This window comes from Cyanistes caeruleus, chromosome 12, assembly GCF_971803275.1.
Source record: "Cyanistes caeruleus chromosome 12, bCyaCae1.hap1.1, whole genome shotgun sequence".
Classification (NCBI taxonomy): Eukaryota; Metazoa; Chordata; class Aves; order Passeriformes; family Paridae; genus Cyanistes; species Cyanistes caeruleus.
Genome location: NC_141712.1, coordinates 18,469,696 through 18,484,036, shown reverse-complemented (window position 1 = coordinate 18,484,036; position 14,341 = coordinate 18,469,696). Strand labels below are relative to the sequence as shown.

At 45.8% G+C, this 14,341-nt stretch overlaps 1 long non-coding RNA gene across 1 annotated transcript; it reads right to left on the bottom strand.

The window, feature by feature from the left end:
• Positions 1-3,197: 3,197 nt before the first annotated feature.
• LOC111934341 (uncharacterized) lies at positions 3,198-5,372 on the bottom strand. The gene is made up of 3 exons (XR_002867162.2): positions 5,316-5,372; positions 4,768-4,818; positions 3,198-4,242 (listed from the first exon to the last, which is right to left on the bottom strand). It is a non-coding gene; the product is annotated as an uncharacterized LOC111934341 (long non-coding RNA).
• Positions 5,373-14,341: the final 8,969 nt, after the last annotated feature.

The following is a 14,341-nucleotide window of genomic DNA, read 5'->3' as shown; positions in this document are numbered from 1 at the left end:
CAGAATACACTAAAAATCCAGGAGTGCTCTGTATAATAAAAAGATGATGATTTGTGCCCTGTCAGACCTGTGATTTAGCAGCTAATTAGAACACAGAAAGGGACATTAAAGTGGATAATCATTTTGTATGATGTTTATACATGTACATTCTCTTATTATCTATGATGTATAATGTTATAAATCCTCAGCTGGCTGTGCTCCTCCCAGGGCACAAATGGTCATTGCTGAATTTGCCTGCACCTTCCCCTGAGCAGCAGCAGTAGCCCTGCTTTCCTCATGTTTATTCTGGCGGAATAACTTCCAGGAAAGTTACTTCAGCTTTAAGAGGCAGCTGTGTTTTTCCACTCACTGGAAAGATTGCAGTAGTTGTTCAGTAGGGATATTTTTCTCTTAAATTTTGACATGTCACTGATTTTAACTGCTCTTCCCTGCACCTACTCTAGATTTCCATCTCCATCCTCTTCCAGCCCTGCTTCTCTTCCCCTCTGCCCCTTCAGAGCCCCACTTGAGCTGTCCCAGAGCTGGGGGTTCCCAGCTCTCTCCAGGTACAAAGTGGAGATGCTCTTTCACAACAGGGTCTGCATTAGGAACAGCAAATAGAATCGGTGTTTTTCTGTGACAGGAATTAGGAGTGACATCCACAGACTGTGCAGGTAAACTTCAACAGCAGTGCTGGTTTTGAATGCTGGAATTAAGACCTGAGAAGTGAGAAATAAGTCAAATATCACAGGAGCTGTGTGGCCAGTGTATCTTGCTCTGGGCAACACAAATATGACACCGCTGTTTCATCTCTTCTGGTGTCTTAATTCCTGTGTTTATAGTAGGAATGTTACTCTGGACAGAGGAACACTGTTCTAATAAATGCATGTTTTGAAACACTTCGGCCTACTGATAACTGATCCAGAATTATGATAGCCTTAAGAGGATTTTTCATTTAATCTCTGCCCTAAAGACAATGTGCAGTAAATAAGATTGCAGTCAATAACATCTGGTGCAGGCACTAAATGAGGCTGCTGGGAGCCAGTGACACACTGACCTGTGCCACAGCCAGGTTGGGAACCTCCCTTTGCACAGGGTGAGCCCAGGTCCCTCAGCTCCTGGCAAGTGTCACTGCCTGCTGGGGCACACAGGAGTTGTTGGCCTCCATCCTGCCCCTCTGGCACTCTGGTTTTGGCAGGCAGCCTTTGTGCCAGCTGATGTTTCCTGTCCTTGTCCAGATTTACTCAGCACCCCCAGGAAAGTGCCCTTGGTTCTCTCGGGTGGCTGAGCCACAGGGAGTTGGTTTGCCAGAGATCCCTGTGGAAATCAGATGTCACCTGCCTGTCCTCCAAACCCTGGGAGAGTGCTGAAGTCACTCACTGGCTCTTCCTCCAGCCTTCAAAACTCGTGGAATTCAGTCCTTTACACTGTAAATACATTTGGCCCTGCCTTCCAGGGGAAATAATGTTGATTCTGTGGCCTGGCTGGGGGACAGCTGTAACCACAGCCAGAGACGCTGCCCAGCATTTCCCCAACGCTACACCCGAGCCTGCGGTTTTCCTGGAGGTGACCACATGGAATTATTTAATAAACTCTTCTCTTCTCCCAACTTTCTAGCAGATAGTGCCTTCTAGTGGCACAGGCACTGCGAGGAGCAGCTCTGCTCGGATTAATTACTGTCATTTCAGCTGGGGCTCAGATGTTGGGGCTATAACCAGCCACATGCTGCTGAAATGTGGCTATTGCACAAGGCACTGAGGATTGTTTACAGTTAAGAAAACAAAGAGGATGCACAAATCACTTCCTGGGCTTTAAGCATCGCTGTTTTGAAAAGAGTTAATGCTTGCTGAGATATTTTTTTCTCACTCTGATGTAGAGTTAATGAAATTAGGTCATCAGGAAAATAAAGAATCAGAATAGATACTTTACCTCTTATAAACATTCTGAAATCAGAAAGGTTAATCAGGAATTGTCTCTCTGAAAAATCTGCACGTAATAATAGAATATGTTCTTTTATGTTGTCTTGCTACAGACCTGACATTTTTATTTATGAAGTTCTCATAGTTAGATACAGATATAAAAGTTCCTTGAGTTTACAGAGCTGTGCAATGTGCAATCCTCGCTGGAGAGATCCAATCCTGTTGGAATTAGCAGCTGGAGAAGTGATGGAGTTTATTTCTCCAGAACTGCAGGTGTGTTTGTGGCAGGTGTGGCTGACTTGTGACCCTTCTGTGTCCAAAGGCAGGGTCTCACCCTCTACCTCTGGATTCCCCTGAGAGCTTGGACAGTCTGCTATGTTCGGGTGCAGATTTGGGCCAAATGCCCTCTGGTGGCACAGGAATGTCCAAAATCCCAGCTGGATTGTGGACAGCACCTGTCTGATGTCCTGCCAGCTCCCAGCTGCCATCTCCATCTGCTCGGGCTCCACCTGCAGAGCTCCTCCAGTTTCACTTTTCCCTCCTCTGACCAAATCCTTCATCTCTGAGAGCATGAATTTCCCAGTAAATGAAACTTTCTGATTCCACTTGTTTCTCCTACAGAAGTGTTTTCTTTTGAGCACCAGCTCCCCGTCTCTTTAAAGCACAGGAAAAGTGTCTCCTTAAAGCTTTTTGCATTTTAACCTCCACAGTGGGGGAAATCACTGAGCTCGGCTGCTCCCTATCCACTGGAACAGGAACATCAGCTCCTTAAAAGCAACACAAGAAGGTTTCCAGGAAGATTTTATTTGTTTGATTATTTTTACATGTACTTCAAGGAGTCAGGAGGCCAAGGATATCCAGGACAGCAATACTTTTGGAAATACTTTACTTTTGGAAAATTAAATCAACTGAGAACACAGAAGAAAAAGAGACCAAGTTTAGGACACGAGGCTTGCTGGCTTTTAGGCAATTAAAACCCCAGGAGTGAAGCCTGTGTGTGATGTGCCATCAAAAGGCTTTTCAATGCTCAGCACCAGGCATTTTAGAAAAAATAATGTGAATTTCTTTACTCTACAGGGCAGTTCATTTAATGCAAGTGAGTGGTCACCAGAGATAAAACAACCTGAGTGCTTGCTGGTCTAAATTCCTGCTGAGAAACACAAGTACAGACCCTCAGTTGTGTTGTTATCTTAAAAAAAATATATCTACTTCCAAGAGCAGGAGAGTGATTGTTAATGTTAATGGGATGTAAGGGGGAAAAACCAACTCAAGAAAAGGACACCAGCCCTTCTGCTACTGAACTCGAGAAATATTATAAATCAGACCAAATGGTCTTAAAAAATGGCTGCAAATACCAAAATTAATGACGAATTGAAGCTTTGATAATCTGGTTTTAAATACAGTTCTTAACTGTATTTTCATGCAAGATCTTCACATTAACATTGTGCTGGTTTGTATTTTTTTTTTTTTTACCAGGCCAGAACCACTTTTAAATAAAAGTTAAGGCAGAAGTTTAAGACTTTGCTCCTGAACAACTGTGAAGTTTGAATTGCTTCACAGAGATCCCAGACATGATTGAGGCTTCCTCCCCCACATTCCTACTGAAGACACTTTGGGATTCAAGGGGATTGATGAGTTTGATTATTGATGCTGCTCATTAGCAAGAAATGTTGGAAATTGAAGTCCTTGCACAATAAAACTCCTGTTAAAATCATTTTGAGCACTTCTAAATCAACAGGCATCAGCAAAATATGTTTAGCAGAATGACACCATCTGCCATTTTTAATTTTTTTAATCATATTTCCAGTGTTTTAGCCAAGAACTTGGTTACAAATGCTGACAATTGCCACTGTAAATTATGATTTTCTGCTCTCTGACCAGGGAGGAGCACAAACAAACAAAGCACAGGTTGTTGAGGTCTCAGTTTCCACTCATTATTGAGCTTGTGGGATGAGTTCCCAGATCAGCCCTCTCTTGGGAGGGGATGTGGGCACTGCTGGCAAGGACATGCCCTGAGGTTCTGCATTTGGGGCATCTGGAGCTGGAGAAAGGGCTCCTGGAGGGAGGATGAGGCTGAAGGAGTGGAGAAGACAAACCCAAAACCTTTTCCTGTTTATCCATCATCCCTTTATGTCCCAGAGCTCTTTCCTCTGAGGCTCAGAGCAGCACAGGGGTCACGGTATTTCAGGTTGGTTTGGGCTGAAGGGACCTTGAAGCTCATCCAAATTCCAGCCCTGCCATGGCCAGGGACACCTTCTGCTGTCCCAGGGTGCTCCACATCCCGTCCAACCTGGCCTTGAAGATTCCTGTTCTTCCAAACATGAAATTCATGGAGCCCTGTGTTCTTCCAGAGTAACAAAACAACAATCTGAATGGAAATTTCTACTGTCTTTACACATTTGTAGCCTCGTCAATCCAGAGTGTTTTAGAAAATCCTGCTCCACCCCCTTGAAAGCACTGAACAAAGTCACTGCTTCACACATCACACAAAATTAAAAACAAATTTATTGAACCCAAGGCATATTTAAAAGCCAGGAGGCTTTTCATGCCGTAAGTTATTTTAAAACATCTTTGTAAATACTCCGCAGGCTGAAGTTAAACAATTAAAATGCTTCATCACATTTTAAAAGCAGCACCAAAAATGTAAGTCATTTTGTCACAGAGGCTGCTCCAGCGTGGTTTGATTATTTAATGTTATGCTCCAAAACCAATTTATACCCTACACCCTTGATCTCTGTTTCAATTTCAGGATGTTAATGCATGCGCCATTGCTGTATTAGCTGATAGGGCAGAACAAATACTTCAGAAAAAAGTCATGATTAGAATTTGAAATCTCTCTCAGCCGTGTTTAATCCCCAAACATTCTCACCTTGCTGGCTTTTCCTGCTGCTTTTGCCCACTGGAACCCCATGTTTTATACCTAGAAAAGAAATGATTATTTAACAACAGGAGCGGATGAATGCAGAGCTCTGCAGGGAGGACGGAGGTGCAGCCCCTCCTGCCACCAATGTTCAAATTGTCAGGCATCAATCAAATCTCCTCAGGCTGAGCTGTCACCAGAGCCTGTGTGCAGGCAGAGAGAGCACGCTTCATGCCACAGAAATCCTGGGATCCAGACACCTGAGGCTGCCAGGGATTTCTGCTCACTCTCCTCTTTTCCTGCAAAGCCTTTGCATGGCTGTGGCCAGCCCTGGGATGAGCAGGAATTAGGGATGGGGTCACTGGGGCAGGGTTTGCAGCCCCTGCCACAGCCCTGGGCTCTCTTCTTTCCCTGGCTGATTCAGAAATCAGAAATTATTATTCCCAGAACTGGCAAAGGAAGGAGGGAAATTCATGGAGAATTTGTAGGGATTTAGCTGGCAGGCGCTGCCAGCACAGGGGCTGCCATCCCTGTGTCATTAATGCTTTATTAATTACCTGGAAAGCCCATAAAGTGATTCAGCACCTTCTCCTGTCCCAGACACTCTGTGTATGAACACAGCTTAACACTGAAATCTGCATTCCAAGCATCCCAGAGCAGCCCCTTGGCTAGCAGAGGGGCTTGCAGCAGGCACAGGGGGGAACCTGTCCCTCCCAAATTCCCTCACAGGGATATTGTGAGGGATATTCTGTGAGGCCCAGGCAGATGGGAGACAGAGAATCCCTGGCCCAAACCCCAGCTGGATTAGACACAAGTGTTTCCCCCTTCACACAAACCCGTGGGTGAGTTCAGGGCCTGTCTCAGGCCTTCGCGCTGGAACTGGGATTTACGAGGCCTGTGATGTGTGAAGCTCCACAGTGGCACAACAACCTTTTCTATGTCTGCTGCCTCAAAAACCCTGCTGAACGAGCCTGATTCCTATGAGAAGCTGCAGATAATTTGGAGGCAGCTTTGCCAGGAACTAAGTGAGCAGTTATTTTCACTGCGAACTCCAAATTCGCTCTGAAAAACTGCCTGGTGTTTATATAATGAATCTTCACTCTTAGGGCAGAAAGCTTTCATTTTTGGTATCACTTAGTCTTTTTCTTACTGTTTTACAGCTTGTCTTGGAAAAAGATGGAAATATCTCCCTGCAGCAACCTCTCCAAACCCGCAGAAACAAGTGGCTCGTGTTGAGAGCAACATCCCTGTGTTTTCCCAGGAAGCTTTTCTGGGCAAAGGGACTGTGACATTTTGCAGAAGTTCTGCAGTTTCTGGTGCCCAGGATGGGAAGGGATGGCAAAACTAGAGAGCTGTCCTTCAAGTGGCCTTGCCTGAGCAAAGTGAACAGCTTGAGTGCCTATCATTAGCAGGCAGAACACCTCTGCAGGAGGCACACGGCTTGAAACCCTGAGAATTCTGCATGATTACAGCTAAGCAACTCCTCAAAAATCAAGCAGAAAGTTTTCCTGAGGGAGTTTATCTAGGGGAAAAAAAAAATAAAAAATGTTTACACTAAGGTTAGCATGCATTAACTGAGCCTGAGTAGGAAAAAATTGTTGTTTGGAGATAAACAGAGAGTTTCAGCTCTCGGGGGGAGCAAGGGTTGCAAGGACAGGGATGATAAATGCTGCACCCCAGGGTACTGCAAACAGGACCTGCAGCTCCAAGGTGGTGGTGAGCAAGCACTCAAAGCACAGCAGAAATGTATAATTACTGGAAATTTCCTTTAAAGATGGGAAAGGCTGTGGCCACACAGCTCCAGCCGACTCAAAAACGGATTGGTTTTGTTATGTGGGGAATTGGAACTGGTGGCCACAAACTCACCATAGCAGGGGTTTTCTAGCTTTGTTTGCTCTAATTCTATCTTTAGAATAATAGGAAAAAAAAAATGAGAAAGCACCTGGAGAACCCAGCTTCCCCTCAGTGTGCTCTGAAGAATATGCCATGAGGTCTGACAGGTTTAATTTAACTCTTACAGATGCTCAGCCATGGAAATCCCAGTGGGTTTGTGATCCTGGAGCAATCCAGCTTGACCATCCTCAAGGATGATGCTTATCCTTTAATTCTTTGGGCTTTGGATGGTGCATGCCAAGGTTAAAAACCAGAGAGAGTGAGAAGAGGCCAAGCAGGTCCACTTTTTTTGTGATAAAAACGGCTCTTGTGCTTTGTAGGAGACCCTACAGGTTAAGCTTTATCACAAACTAAGTACACACAGTGTAATTCCCCAGAATTGTTGTACAAATGTCACTAGAAATTTTATTTAATCAAGGAATTTGGATCCATGACTAAAAATCCTTTAATCTTCACCCAAATATCTCTTGCTATTTAAACATCAGTCCATCTTACTCATTACCATGTTAAATCCTCCTGCTATGGTGGTGTGATCTGATTTGATTCCCACTGTGCTCCACTGCCTAGAACTGAATTGTCAACTGAGTGGCAAAAGCCTTGCTAACACAGGAGATATTTCGATAGGTTCAGGAGCAGAAATATGTTTGTTTTCTTTTTCCTGAGCAGCCTGGTGCTACATTTCTATTTCAGGAGCTTACTAGACCTGAAGCTTTGCTTCAGAATGAAATTAGTCCAGATCTTTGGGAGTAAATTTAAAGCCCATAAATCTCCTCCACAGCCATTGCTTTGATTTTTCCACTTTTCAGGTGTAGCTGCTGGAACTGATTCTTCTCTGAAGGGATCACATGGGCCAGATCCAAACTAACCACGAATTTTGGAACAAAACAGAGCCAAACTTCCTCTCCTCTACAGCCTTTAGCAAGATACTTCCACAACCTACAAATGTGCAGTTGTTCCACTGGAATCAGAGCCTCCAATCCGTAGATTTTTTCCTGTTCCAAAGAGCAGGCACAGATTTACTGCCTGAAGGGAAGAAGTGGAGCAGTACTAAAACATTTGGAGCCATCAAAGCCAGAGCCCATGGGACAGAAACCTCCCAGGTTACACGAACAGAGCAAATCTCACCCATTTCTCCTTTGGATGACAGGTGTGTACAGCCTTTAAATGCACCCAGGACAGCACTATTTCATTAATTAGCCATAGAAAGCCTCAGTGATTGTTTGAGTTTAGAATCAATCTGCATCTGCTGTGGGATTTTGTCCCACCAAGTAGATTCTGTGCTCCCTTCCTCTCCCAGAACAGCTGTGATCTGTGTGTTTGTAAGTGGGAAGCTTTACAGCCACAATATCTGCAATAATCATTCACAAATCGCTCAGAGTTCAAGAGCTATATACCTGCAGAACAGCCCAAAACCTGATGGAAATTTGTGTGATTTGGATAAAGATCAGGCATTTTCTATGAACCCTGTCAAACAGTCTTCAAAATGACAGAAAACCATCGAGGAGAGCGGTTGGAATAATGTGATTCCTAAATTGCTTGTGTGCCTATTGTGTTGTTGTCCATTATTTACTGTCAGTGTGTTCAGCACCAGACAGGGCCCGCAGGAGGGCTCAGAAAGTGCTGTCTTAAATAGTCAGCACGAGGATAAACCCATAAATGCACCAGATCCTCTCACGTTTCTCAGGCAGGTCCCACAGCCAGGCTGAGTCGGGGCTGTAGATGGCACTGTCACCTCTGCAGTGAAGGCAGCTCAGTGCTGCGGGAGGAATCGAATTGAGCAGAGATCCCTGTTCCTGGGGCTCGGATCCCTGCTCCTGGTGCTCAGATCCCTATTCCTGGTGCTCAGATCCCTATTCCTGGTGCTCCTGGTGCTTGGATTCCTTCTCCTGGGGCTCAGATCCCTGCTCCTGGTGCTCAGATCCCTGCTTTGGTGCTCAGATCCCTATTCCTGGTGCTCAGATCCCTGCTTTGGTGCTCAGATCCCTATTCCTGGTGCTCAGATCCCTGCTTTGGTGCTCAAATCCCTATTCCTGGTGCTCAGATCCATGTTCCTGGTGTTCAGATCCCTGCTCCTGGTGCTCCTGATGCTCAGATCCCTATTCCTGATGCTCAGATCCCTATTCCTGGTGCTCACATCCCTGCTCCTGGTGCTCCTGGTGCTCGGGTCCCCTGGAGTCAGTGTCTCTGGTGGCCTCAGCAGACAGCAGGGGCCAGGGTGACTTTCAGGCTTGCCAGCCCAGGCTCATGCTGAGCCTCCCCAAATTCCTGAGCAGTGGGAACTGGGACGAGTTCCCCCTGCTCTCCCTAGTCCTTCCAGTGCCATCTCCCAGCCCAGCAGAGGACTGGCTGATCTCTGGGTGTGGTTTTACCTCTCCTGTTCTCCTTTGGCTCTGGGGACACCCAAGCCAAGCCCAAGGTAACTTCACCAGTTGGGAAATTCAGCAAATGAAGACACAGCCCTTCAGTTCCAGCCTCCTCCTGGGGTGCTTCCCCTCTCTCAGCTTGCTTTGCTGAGGCCAGTGACTCGGTCTGAATGATGCAAACACACACCTGGCACTGGAAACAGCCCTGTGGATGTGTCCCTGTGTTGCATTTTGGGCTCAGGCTGCAGCCAAATTCCCCCTGGTGTTAAAACTGAGCAGAATGGGATCCTCTACACAGAGCTACAGGGCTAGGCTGAACATCAGCTGTGGGTAAAAACAACAATCAGAAGGGATTTTACCTACTGTAAATTTGGTGACTGAAGTATTAAATCAGTCAGAAGCTCAGAAGTGAGGTTGTGTTGGTTACCAAATGAGGAGCATCATTTCAGGCCTACTTTGTCCTACAAAAATAGACAGAGAATGTTTCAAGCTTCTTTCCAAGCAAATCAAGAGTCTGTACCATCTTTTTGTTCCTCTGAAAAAAAAAATTAAAAAATCCTCATGTACAAATCAAAACTAACTCACTTCCAGGAGGCAGAATCAGAATGGTGTGAGGGAATAAATCTTTTATTCTGGCACCATGAGCGAGGTGGGATGGATGGGTGCGTTGCTGATGTCTTCCTCCTCCTCCCAGCTCAAGTGACAGTTTGGAATATTAAAGACCCATAACTCCAGGAGTGGTGAGACAGGGAATCCATAGAAGAAAGCCACAGATCACGCTGTTATCTCTCTTTGGGATGATAACAGCCTTCTGCCTTCCTATATTCACTCGAATTTCCAACTTTGTCCTGACAAACACAAGATGAGTACAATTTCAGATTAAAGTGAAAGTCAAATTTATGTTGTGCTTTTATACCTGCACTGTGCCACTCTCCCAACAGAATAAGTGATCAAGAGAGATGATGTTGCACCCATCATGCCACTCCTATTTTTCCAAGCAAAGCCAGGAAAGAATGGCAGAGTCAATGTTCCTCTGCTGAGAATTCACCCCTGTCCTTCAGGGTTCTGGGGTTTCAAGCCAAAAAAGAATCAAGCCTCCACTTCAGTTTTTAATAGGGATTTTTCAAAGTGAGCTCAGTCTGCCATGATTCTTCTCATGACACTTTCCCTCTTTTTGTTTTTTCCACATCGGCAACTTTCTAATAGCAAGAGGGAAGGAAAGAAGAGCTCCACAAAACTGTATTAAACAAGGAGGCTCGTTGGTAATTAGAGTGGGAATGGAGATAAAGGAACACTGGGTAAAGCCTGCTGCAATGCCTCTTTGGGACATTTCAAACAGTTTTTTGAAATAACATTTCTGCCTTTCTGGAGCTAATTACACACGTGCCTCACACCGAGCAGAAGGCTAAATTAATTGGGAGAACAAAGGTAATTTGTTGTGGGTTGGAATGAGGCCATGGGTGCTTTTTTCCCTAGTGGGGCAGGAACTGATGACCTCTCCTGGGTTTGCTATGGACAAAAGATGGGGTGCAGGAGCTGCATGTGCATCTCCACCCTCCCTGTGCCAGCCTGGGTGCCACTGAGGGGGGATTTGCAGGTGGAGAATCCCTCTGCCTTCCCTTCCAGTCCCTCTCCATTCTTCCACCATCTGGCAGTAGATTGCTTCCATCGGAGCTGCCAAATCCGGCGTGTCAATATCAATCACCCAAGCCACAATGGAGTATTTGTGAGGCCCACACTCACATTGTGCCTGTCAGATTGATCAACTCCTCTGAGCTGATTCTTCAGAAACAGCTGGAGGTTTTTAAACACCTTATTAAAACAGAATGGATCATCAGCAGCTGGAGCATTTCTGAGACGAATGGGCTTTATGCCAGTAAATATAGGACTTGCCAAAAAAGCAGGTGGCAATTGTAACTTCAACTCTCTAGAACAGTGCTGCCCTTCCTGTTGTATTTATTGATCTGGACAGGCAATACCATGTGGGACAGGTATCTAATGTTTATTTCCTTCTCCCAGCTTGTCAGAAGTTGCAAATACAAACCATGTGTTCTCAGACTTCCAGAATGTCTGCTGAAATATGAAGCAAATCAGTAATTCCTTTTTCTGATGGGGTGGGGGGGAAGTATAATAAAAAAATCCTGCTGAACATTTGCAGAAAATCAATTTCTCCCAGGAACAAGAGAGCCTATACTGCCAAACCTGGAAGCCTTTCAAAAAAAATATACATCTCAGTTTGAGGTGTTAATGCTTTCATGTCAGAATATACACATGCAGTTGGTGTCTCTAAACCAAATTTTATTCCCCCATGAGAAAGATTTAATTGGCCTTAAATAAGAAATCACTGTTTTACACAGCACAGTCTGCCACTTGATACCCAAGAATCCACGTCAGGAGTTTAAATTACAGGTGAAATATTTGCTAATGAGCTAAAGTTCTGCAAACCTCCACAGAAATATTTGAACTTCACCATTTTTCTGTCCAACAGGCCAAGGTATAGAGGGAAGGCAACTTTCTTGGGCAACCACGGTGCTGGTGAGGGAACAGGGCTGTTAAACAGAATTGTGGCCCTTCATTTCACTCTCAGCATTTCCCTCTAATTCACTGTTTAACTTCGGGAAAGACACTTAACCTCTACTCGCCTCAGCTCACACGTCTGTAAAATAGTAGATAAGTCACCTAATTCACAGGGATGTTATGGAGATTAATTAACTAACGTCTGGAAAATGTCTCCAGATCCTTCTGTGAAAGGCATTATAAGGGCAAATGATAGCAGTATAACCATATGCAAAAGGTTTTATCACCTGGCACAGGACACTTGGTTTTATTCTCTTCCCTCTGCACCGTCACCAAGAGTTTTTACAGGGACAGGGACTGAGAGCAGACTCGGGCAGCTCGTGGAGCACCATTATCTCCACTCAAAGGACATGTTGTTTCAACCTCGGTAAAATTGTATTTCGTTATTTCCTGAGCGTGTTTCCAGATCCCCGGTGAGATCAGAGCCCTGGCAGGCTGGATGCTGAACACACAGTCCTTGAGAACAGTCCTTGAATATGTAAGAAAGCCGCATCTATTTAACACAAGAGATCTCTCTGAGCTAATTTAATTGAGCTGACAAATGTGCTCTGCGGGCTGCCTTTAGCAGGGCACAGGATGGGAAGCAGCAGGGCCAGCTCCAGGCAGGGGCAAAGCCGCGTTTGCCTTGGGCCAGCACCGCTGGGAGCACCCAGCTGGCTCCTTGGAATGTGGCTGGGTGTGGGCACCAACTCCCACTCCAAAAGCCAGTCACCCTGCCCAGGTTTTTAGCCACCACACCAGTTCTCCGAGCTTGAGCTCAGCCAGACCTGTCATTAATGTCTCCTCTGCACCCACAGGTACCACTCTTTAGCAACCTCCACATAAATGCTGAGCAAAAAACATGGGGCAGAGCAAGTGGGGAAATTAATTGCCCTTCAATAACACAATCAGAAATAATTACCAATCCATTCTGCCTGGTTTCCCAGTCGCCAGATCCATTTCTTTCCTACCACGTTTCACTGATCTGCTTTTCCATCAACGCTCTCTTGTGTTATCTGATGGAGCCCTGGCCCAGGAGACTGAATTCCACGATGTCTCCCTGAGCTCTGTGTGCAGCTTGCCATGCTCCACTCCCCTCCGCTTGGTACCTGCTTTAAAAGCCAATTTCAAGTAGAAAAACACCTGTCACAAACACCTTGCTTTCAGCTGCAGCATGGCACGTTGCAGTAAATTTTATATTAGGAAGGGATCTGGATAACTTTGCTTTAAAGCAGCTGTTTATCTTCCCGAGCTGCTCTGATTCACTTTCCTCTCTGAGCAGCAGACCTGGAAGGGCAAGGGAATGGGGGGAAAGAAAGATTTGGTCACAATTTAGAGTCATTTGTTCCTGTCAGAATTTATATGAGCTAAATCTCAAGCCTGGACAAGCCTTAATAACTATCATATTTAAAGTTCAACTTTACAGAGGGAGACTGCACGGCCCAAGGGGATAAGTAATAGAATACAGAATAGTTCACCTTTCCTCGGCCCATTCATAGCCAATCCAGCAAGGACAGGCTGGGGCTGGCCTTTCAGAGGGTACACGACAGGAATTGAGCAGCCTGGAGCCAATCCCATCAGACTGAAGTGCTGCTGATTGGGGTCCCTGCAGGATGAAGTCACTCAGGAGGTCACTGCCAAAGTCAGGAGAGCGGGCTGCACTGCCAGCCCTGTGCCATGGGGATGGCAAAGCTCTGCTTCCCCCTGCCCCAGCCAAACAAAAGCTCTGTGCCTGCCTGCTTCAGCTTTACAAGGTTTGTTTCAGGAAAATGAACACCACTGAGACAGGAAGGTGAAAGTGAGGAGAAAGCAAAAAGTGTGGGCAGGCAGGTTTGCTGCGGAGTGAGGGGCACGGGGGGTGGTGAAGACAACAAACAGACCAAAGGTTCTCCACTGAGGTCAGAAATGGAAACATCCTCACCAGAACCTCAGGAATGGCTTTAACATATTCTTACCACTGCAGACTGCTAAGAAATGAACGATGCAATAATTGACAATGACCTCTTCAGAAACTGGCCATGGACAAAGAAGTGTCGCCCAGCTCCTCTTAAGTTCAGAGCATCCCTGCTCGAGATGACAACATGTTCTTGTCCCACAACAGAGGGGAGCTACCACAGACAGAAAGCCTTGACCAGAAATTCTTGATTTATTGGCCAGTGCTTTCCGAGGGGAAGTTCCTGAGCTGCTCCCTGCTGTCCTGTTGATGTGAGGTTTACAGTCCAGAGGCACGAACAGCACTGCTGAGAAATCCCCCTTGCCAAAATCACTTCTGACCTTAAAGCAGGATCCAGAGCTGGCCTGATGAGCAGTAACCTGTTTCTTGGTGGTGGCTCAGTCACGCCAGGTCTCCAGAGCAGCATTCCCTGAGGAAGAGGCAGACAGTACAGACAGGTGGCTTTTTCAGTAGGAGGGGGAGCTAGAGTGTAAAAGAGAACAAAAAGAGGGGAAACAAGGTGGTTAGGAAGGAATAAGTAGTTAAAAGACAGGAGTAAGTTCATTTGGGCAACGGCCTCGGTGGGAGGTGGATGAATGCTAATGGCCTTGAATTATTCATATATTCTTCTGGAGTGAAGAGGTTCAGACCAATGGCCTTCTGTGGTAACTCTCTGGAGAAAGAAACCTCATTAAAAACACGATCTGAGAGAGACTGGTGAGAAAACAAGAGGAAGAGGAATCTCCCAGAGCAGCTGTACTACAGAAGACATATTTCTCCAGCACGGGGAGCTGAGAGCTCTCCCCAGCACGAAATCTGTTTTGGCAAAAGGGCAAAC